The following is a 9,455-nucleotide window of genomic DNA, read 5'->3' on the forward strand; positions in this document are numbered from 1 at the left end:
CTGTTTTTTGAAGCATGATTTCTATTTGAAACGCCTTCCATTTTGCTGTACATATTTAATAACATTCATTAACTATTTGTGAATGAGTAGAAAAAGACAGCAATTTTGCCATTGAATTTTTACATTTTCAGTTTGTCTCCATGCACCAGTATAATTCTGACCCTGTGCTTCTAGAATAGGTCATGGTCGCACATAAAACACAATTTGCATGCATAATGTTACATCAAGTTTTATTTTTTATGAGATGCAAACAATTGGAGCTAAAAAGAGACAAAAATTTAGAGAAAATATTTTATTGATTGTTAATGTTAAAAGTGAGACCATTTGTCCCAAAATGTGCTGAAACATGTCAGAATGACATGGGCATTTCACATTTTTTAAACTATGATTACCTACTTGTTAAGTTTTTGTTTATTAAGTATCGTTATGGTCTATTGATGTATGAGGTGAAAACTATGAAAGTAGACTTACCAGCAAATCCGTTTCTAGATATATTTCATGACAGCACTGTAGAAGGTTGATTCCCTACCCTAATAGGGACAGAGAACACAAAGAGGTGAAATAGTCCCTCCTCATTGACTGTCCAAAGGATTTTTCTAGTGCCAAAAGAACAACAGACATATGCACAAAAAATATGTTTGATGTTCCTAGAGTTCTTTTTTGAGAGGACAAATTCAGATTCACTCCAAAGACTCTCAGGAAATTTTTCAAAACCACATTACTAAGTTTTGTTTGACCTCATCTAATCAATAAATGAAGATAAAGTTACTTGAAATTAAATGTTGATGTTAGAAGTGGGATTTGAACCCACGCCTCCAGGGGAGACTGCGACCTGAACGCAGCGCCTTAGACCGCTCGGTATTAGACCGCTCGCCTTAGACCGCTTCGATATGCAATTGGAACTTAACTCCTTCCATGCTAGTCAGCAGAAATGTTACCATTCCTTGTGATTAAAAACTTGTCACACCACCCCAAAAAAGTCAATAAATAACATTTTTTATATGCGTACTTTTCGTCTGCATTAATTTTTAAACCTCCATTTATTTTGTTTGGATATTAGAAATGTTAGATTTCTCACAAATGCGGTGATGCACCACATTTCTTCAGAAACTACTGTTTGGCCACACAGCAGGGCTTTGAAAGGAAGAGCCCTATTTGGGTTTTGCAATGCAGATTTTGCAGGAATACCTTGCAGATGAAATTTGCAGAGTACCAAAACAGCAGAAAACCTCCCAAAGTGACCACATTTTAGAAATTATTTGCACAATGAGTTAATCAACACCTGCAATTACTATTGTCAGCCTATAGGTGTTTTCACTCTGAACCATCCAGCATTGCAAGTATGCCAGTTTAGTGGCCAGCTTTTGCTTGCAGAGACAAGCAACCCATACATTTTTAAGTGGGCTCTACTCACTGGAGCAATGTCAAATATGTAGATGCTTTGTCTCACCATTAAAGTAGAAACCTCCTATATTTCAAATTAAAGATGACGGACCTGTGTGGAGCTTGTGTTTTTTGCCTTTTTGACTTTGTCCACAGCATATTTTTTAAGGACATTTGTCTCAGTAATGTCTCAGTGTTTCAAAGTCAAACAAGCTGACTATAATCATTCAGCTAGTGTCTGATAAGTGCTGTCTGTTTCAGCTATCAGGTTACCTTTTAATCCTCTTACAGCTAAGTCAATCTGAAATAAAACAAAATAGAGGAAAAATTACTAAAAAACATTCATGTGTTCAAAAGGAAAAAGTTACAGTTTCTCAAATTTTTAACATTTTGTTTTCTGTAGATAGTTAAGATTTTTAGGCCTTTTGATCATGATCAGTCCATGTGCTTTGTTTAATATCTCCTTAAAATGTAAACGGTGAAGAAAAAGCATTTTGCCGAAACCCAGGATTGGACCAGGGACCTTTAGATCTTCAGTCTAACGCTCTCCCAACTGAGCTATTTCTGCCATATCTATACATTTTCTGGGGGGTTTGACACTCTGCAAATGTCAAGTGTCACACCTGGAGGGATATATTATAATTTTTCATTTGACTGTTTTTTGAAGCATGATTTCTATTTGAAACGCCTTCCATTTTGCTGTACATATTTAATAACATTCATTAACTATTTGTGAATGAGTAGAAAAAGACAGCAATTTTGCCATTGAATTTTTACATTTTCAGTTTGTCTCCATGCACCAGTATAATTCTGACCCTGTGCTTCTAGAATAGGTCATGGTCGCACATAAAACACAATTTGCATGCATAATGTTACATCAAGTTTTATTTTTTATGAGATGCAAACAATTGGAGCAAAAAAGAGACAAAAATTTAGAGAAAATATTTTATTGATTGTTAAAAGTGAGACCATTTGTCCCAAAATGTGCTGAAACATGTCAGAATGACATGGGCATTTCACATTTTTTAAACTATGATTACCTACTTGTTAAGTTTTTGTTTATTAAGTATCGTTATGGTCTATTGATGTATGAGGTGAAAACTATGAAAGTAGACTTACCAGCAAATCCGTTTCTAGATATATTTCATGACAGCACTGTAGAAGGTTGATTCCCTACCCTAATAGGGACAGAGAACACAAAGAGGTGAAATAGTCCCTCCTCATTGACTGTCCAAAGGATTTTTCTAGTGCCAAAAGAACAACAGACATACGCACAAAAAATCTGTTTGATGTTCCTAGAGTTCTTTTTTGAGAGGACAAATTCAGATTCACTCCAAAGACTCTCAGGAAATTTTTCAAAACCACATTACTAAGTTTTGTTTGACCTCATCTAATCAATAAATGAAGATAAAGTTTCTTGAAATTAAATGTCAGAAGTGGGATTTGAACCCACGCCTCGAGGGGAGACTGCGACCTGAACGCAGCACCTTAGACCGCTCGGTATTAGACCGCTCGCCTTAGACCGCTTTGATATGCAATTGGAACTTAACTCCTTCCATGCTAGACAGCAGAAATGTTACCATTCCTTGTGATTAAAAACTTGTCACACCACCCCAAAAAAGTCAATAAATAACATTTTTTATATGCGTACTTTTCGTCTGCATTAATTTTTAAACCTCCATTTATTTTGTTTGGATATTAGAAATGTTAGATTTCTCACAAATGCGGTGATGCACCACATTTCTTCAGAAACTACTGTTTGGCCACACAGCAGGGCTTTGAAAGGAAGAGCCCTATTTGGGTTTTGCAATGCAGATTTTGCAGGAATACCTTGCAGATGAAATTTGCAGAGTACCAAAACAGCAGAAAACCTCCCAAAGTGACCACATTTTAGAAATTATTTTGCACAATGAGTTAATCAACACCTGCAATTACTATTGTCAGCCTATAGGTGTTTTCACTCTGAACCATCCAGCATTGCAAGTATGCCAGTTTAGTGCCCAGCTTTTGCTTGCAGAGACAAGCAACCCATACATTTTTAAGTGGGCTCTACTCACTGGAGCAATGTCAAATATGTAGATGCTTTGTCTCACCATTAAAGTAGAAACCTCCTATATTTCAAATTAAAGATGACGGACCTGTGTGGAGCTTGTGTTTTTTGCCTTTTTGACTTTGTCCACAGCATATTTTTTAAGGACATTTGTCTCAGTAATGCCTCAGTGTTTCAAAGTCAAACAAGCTGACTATAATCATTCAGCTAGTGTCTGATAAGTGCTGTCTGTTTCAGCTATCAGGTTACCTTTTAATCCTCTTACAGCTAAGTCAATATGAAATAAAACAAAATAGAGGAAAAATTACTAAAAAAAATTCATGTGTTCAAAAGGAAAAAGTTACCGTTTCTCAAATTTTTAACATTTTGTTTTCTGTAGATAGTTAAGATTTTTAGGCCTTTTGATCATGATCAGTCCATGTGCTTTGTTTAATATCTCCTTAAAATGTAAACGGTGAAGAAAAAGCATTTTGCCGAAACCCGGGATTGGACCAGGGACCTTTAGATCTTCAGTCTAACGCTCTCCCAAGTGAGCTATTTCGGCCTTATCTATACATTTTCTGGGGGGTTTGACACTCTGCAAATGTCAAGTGTCACACCTGGAGGGATATATTATAATTTTTCATTTGACTGTTTTTTGAAGCATGATTTCTATTTGAAACGCCTTCCATTTTGCTGTACATATTTAATAACATTCATTAACTATTTGTGAATGAGTAGAAAAAGACAGCAATTTTGCCATTGAATTTTTACATTTTCAGTTTGTCTCCATGCACCAGTATAATTCTGACCCTGTGCTTCTAGAATAGGTCATGGTCGCACATAAAACACAATTTGCATGCATAATGTTACATCAAGTTTTATTTTTTATGAGATGCAAACAATTGGAGCAAAAAAGAGACAAAAATTTAGAGAAAATATTTTATTGATTGTTAATGTTAAAAGTGAGACCATTTGTCCCAAAATGTGCTGAAACATGTCAGAATGACATGGGCATTTCACATTTTTTAAACTATGATTACCTACTTGTTAAGTTTTTGTTTATTAAGTATCGTTATGGTCTATTGATGTATGAGGTGAAAACTATGAAAGTAGACTTACCAGCAAATCCGTTTCTAGATATATTTCATGACAGCACTGTAGAAGGTTGATTCCCTACCCTAATAGGGACAGAGAACACAAAGAGGTGAAATAGTCCCTCCTCATTGACTGTCCAAAGGATTTTTCTAGTGCCAAAAGAACAACAGACATATGCACAAAAAATCTGTTTGATGTTCCTAGAGTTCTTTTTTGAGAGGACAAATTCAGATTCACTCCAAAGACTCTCAGGAAATTTTTCAAAACCACATTACTAAGTTTTGTTTGACCTCATCTAATCAATAAATGAAGATAAAGTTTCTTGAAATTAAATATTGATGTCAGAAGTGGGATTTGAACCCACGCCTCCAGGGGAGACTGCGACCTGAACGCAGCGCCTTAGACGGCTCGGTATTAGACCGCTCGCCTTAGACCGCTTCGATATGCAATTGGAACTTAACTCCTTCCATGCTAGTCAGCAGAAATGTTACCATTCCTTGTGATTAAAAACTTGTCACACCACCCCAAAAAAGTCAATAAATAACATTTTTTATATGCGTACTTTTCGTCTGCATTAATTTTTAAACCTCCATTTATTTTGTTTGGATATTAGAAATGTTAGATTTCTCACAAATGCGGTGATGCACCACATTTCTTCAGAAACTACTGTTTGGCCACACAGCAGGGCTTTGAAAGGAAGAGCCCTATTTGGGTTTTGCAATGCAGATTTTGCAGGAATACCTTGCAGATGAAATTTGCAGAGTACCAAAACAGCAGAAAACCTCCCAAAGTGACCACATTTTAGAAATTATTTTGCACAATGAGTTAATCAACACCTGCAATTACTATTGTCAGCCTATAGGTGTTTTCACTCTGAACCATCCAGCATTGCAAGTATGCCAGTTTAGTGCCCAGCTTTTGCTTGCAGAGACAAGCAACCCATACATTTTTAAGTGGGCTCTACTCACTGGAGCAATGTCAAATATGTAGATACTTTGTCTCACCATTAAAGTAGAAACCTCCTATATTTCAAATTAAAGATGACGGACCTGTGTTCAACTTGTGTTTTTTGCCTTTTTGACTTTGTCCACAGCATATTTTTTAAGGACATTTGTCTCAGTAATGCCTCAGTGTTTCAAAGTCAAACAAGCTGACTATAATCATTCAGCTAGTGTCTGATAAGTGCTGTCTGTTTCAGCTATCAGGTTACCTTTTAATCCTCTTACAGCTAAGTCAATCTGAAATAAAACAAAATAGAGGAAAAATTACTAAAAAACATTCATGTGTTCAAAAGGAAAAAGTTACCGTTTCTCAAATTTTTAACATTTTGTTTTCTGTAGATAGTTAAGATTTTTAGGCCTTTTGATCATGATCAGTCCATGTGCTTTGTTTAATATCTCCTTAAAATGTAAACGGTGAAGAAAAAGCATTTTGCCGAAACCCGGGATTGGACCAGGGACCTTTAGATCTTCAGTCTAACGCTCTCCCAACTGAGCTATTTCTGCCATATCTATACATTTTCTCGGGGGTTTGACACTCTGCAAATGTCAAGTGTCACACCTGGAGGGATATATTATAATTTTTCATTTGACTGTTTTTTGAAGCATGATTTCTGTTTGAAACGCCTTCCATTTTGCTGTACATATTTAATAACATTCATTAACTATTTGTGAATGAGTAGAAAAAGACAGCAATTTTGCCATTGAATTTTTACATTTTCAGTTTGTCTCCATGCACCAGTATAATTCTGACCCTGTGCTTCTAGAATAGGTCATGGTCGCACATAAAACACAATTTGCATGCATAATGTTACATCAAGTTTTATTTTTTATGAGATGCAAACAATTGGAGCAAAAAAGAGACAAAAATTTAGAGAAAATATTTTATTGATTGTTAAAAGTGAGACCATTTGTCCCAAAATGTGCTGAAACATGTCAGAATGACATGGGCATTTCACATTTTTTAAACTATGATTACCTACTTGTTAAGTTTTTGTTTATTAAGTATCGTTATGGTCTATTGATGTATGAGGTGAAAACTATGAAAGTAGACTTACCAGCAAATCCGTTTCTAGATATATTTCATGACAGCACTGTAGAAGGTTGATTCCCTACCCTAATAGGGACAGAGAACACAAAGAGGTGAAATAGTCCCTCCTCATTGACTGTCCAAAGGATTTTTCTAGTGCCAAAAGAACAACAGACATATGCACAAAAATCTGTTTGATGTTCCTAGAGTTCTTTTTTGAGAGGACAAATTCAGATTCACTCCAAAGACTCTCAGGAAATTTTTCAAAACCACATTACATGAAGATAAAGTTTCTTGAAATTAAATGTTGATGTCAGAAGTGGGATTTGAACCCACGCCTCCAGGGGAAACTGCAACCTAAACGCAGCGCCTTAGACCACTCTGCCATCTTGACTTTGATATGCAATTGGAACTTAACTCCTTCCATGCTAGTCAGCAGAAATGTTACCATTCCTTGTGATTAAAAACTTGTCACACCACCCCAAAAAAGTCAATAAATAACATTTTTTATATGCGTACTTTTCGTCTGCATTAATTTTTAAACCTCCATTTATTTTGTTTGGATATTAGAAATGTTAGATTTCTCACAAATGCGGTGATGCACCACATTTCTTCAGAAACTACTGTTTGGCCACACAGCAGGGCTTTGAAAGGAAGAGCCCTATTTGGGTTTTGCAATGCAGATTTTGCAGGAATACCTTGCAGATGAAATTTGCAGAGTACCAAAACAGCAGAAAACCTCCCAAAGTGACCACATTTTAGAAATTATTTGCACAATGAGTTAATCAACACCTGCAATTACTATTGTCAGCCTATAGGTGTTTTCACTCTGAACCATCCAGCATTGCAAGTATGCCAGTTTAGTGGCCAGCTTTTGCTTGCAGAGACAAGCAACCCATACATTTTTAAGTGGGCTCTACTCACTGGAGCAATGTCAAATATGTAGATGCTTTGTCTCACCATTAAAGTAGAAACCTCCTATATTTCAAATTAAAGATGACGGACCTGTGTGGAGCTTGTGTTTTTTGCCTTTTTGACTTTGTCCACAGCATATTTTTTAAGGACATTTGTCTCAGTAATGTCTCAGTGTTTCAAAGTCAAACAAGCTGACTATAATCATTCAGCTAGTGTCTGATAAGTGCTGTCTGTTTCAGCTATCAGGTTACCTTTTAATCCTCTTACAGCTAAGTCAATCTGAAATAAAACAAAATAGAGGAAAAATTACTAAAAAACATTCATGTGTTCAAAAGGAAAAAGTTACAGTTTCTCAAATTTTTAACATTTTGTTTTCTGTAGATAGTTAAGATTTTTAGGCCTTTTGATCATGATCAGTCCATGTGCTTTGTTTAATATCTCCTTAAAATGTAAACGGTGAAGAAAAAGCATTTTGCCGAAACCCAGGATTGGACCAGGGACCTTTAGATCTTCAGTCTAACGCTCTCCCAACTGAGCTATTTCTGCCATATCTATACATTTTCTGGGGGGTTTGACACTCTGCAAATGTCAAGTGTCACACCTGGAGGGATATATTATAATTTTTCATTTGACTGTTTTTTGAAGCATGATTTCTATTTGAAACGCCTTCCATTTTGCTGTACATATTTAATAACATTCATTAACTATTTGTGAATGAGTAGAAAAAGACAGCAATTTTGCCATTGAATTTTTACATTTTCAGTTTGTCTCCATGCACCAGTATAATTCTGACCCTGTGCTTCTAGAATAGGTCATGGTCGCACATAAAACACAATTTGCATGCATAATGTTACATCAAGTTTTATTTTTTATGAGATGCAAACAATTGGAGCAAAAAAGAGACAAAAATTTAGAGAAAATATTTTATTGATTGTTAAAAGTGAGACCATTTGTCCCAAAATGTGCTGAAACATGTCAGAATGACATGGGCATTTCACATTTTTTAAACTATGATTACCTACTTGTTAAGTTTTTGTTTATTAAGTATCGTTATGGTCTATTGATGTATGAGGTGAAAACTATGAAAGTAGACTTACCAGCAAATCCGTTTCTAGATATATTTCATGACAGCACTGTAGAAGGTTGATTCCCTACCCTAATAGGGACAGAGAACACAAAGAGGTGAAATAGTCCCTCCTCATTGACTGTCCAAAGGATTTTTCTAGTGCCAAAAGAACAACAGACATACGCACAAAAAATCTGTTTGATGTTCCTAGAGTTCTTTTTTGAGAGGACAAATTCAGATTCACTCCAAAGACTCTCAGGAAATTTTTCAAAACCACATTACTAAGTTTTGTTTGACCTCATCTAATCAATAAATCAAGATAAAGTTTCTTGAAATTAAATGTCAGAAGTGGGATTTGAACCCACGCCTCGAGGGGAGACTGCGACCTGAACGCAGCACCTTAGACCGCTCGGTATTAGACCGCTCGCCTTAGACCGCTTCGATATGCAATTGGAACTTAACTCCTTCCATGCTAGACAGCAGAAATGTTACCATTCCTTGTGATTAAAAACTTGTCACACCACCCCAAAAAAGTCAATAAATAACATTTTTTATATGCGTACTTTTCGTCTGCATTAATTTTTAAACCTCCATTTATTTTGTTTGGATATTAGAAATGTTAGATTTCTCACAAATGCGGTGATGCACCACATTTCTTCAGAAACTACTGTTTGGCCACACAGCAGGGCTTTGAAAGGAAGAGCCCTATTTGGGTTTTGCAATGCAGATTTTGCAGGAATACCTTGCAGATGAAATTTGCAGAGTACCAAAACAGCAGAAAACCTCCCAAAGTGACCACATTTTAGAAATTATTTTGCACAATGAGTTAATCAACACCTGCAATTACTATTGTCAGCCTATAGGTGTTTTCACTCTGAACCATCCAGCATTGCAAGTATGCCAGTTTAGTGCCCAGCTTTTGCTTGCAGAGACAAG

The 9,455-nt window shown here is 35.9% G+C and overlaps 1 non-coding gene across 1 annotated transcript; it reads right to left on the reverse strand.

Annotated features, from left to right (window-relative positions):
* Positions 1-6,849: 6,849 nt before the first annotated feature.
* On the reverse strand, positions 6,850-6,932 carry TRNAL-UAG (transfer RNA leucine (anticodon UAG)). Its single transcript has one exon. It is a non-coding gene; the product is annotated as a tRNA-Leu (tRNA).
* Between the last annotated feature and the right edge of the window lie 2,523 nt (positions 6,933-9,455).

This window comes from Dendrobates tinctorius, unplaced genomic scaffold (genome assembly GCF_039654945.1).
Source record: "Dendrobates tinctorius isolate UK_male_01 unplaced genomic scaffold, ASM3965494v1 ptg000184l, whole genome shotgun sequence".
In the NCBI taxonomy this organism is placed as follows: Eukaryota; Metazoa; Chordata; class Amphibia; order Anura; family Dendrobatidae; genus Dendrobates; species Dendrobates tinctorius.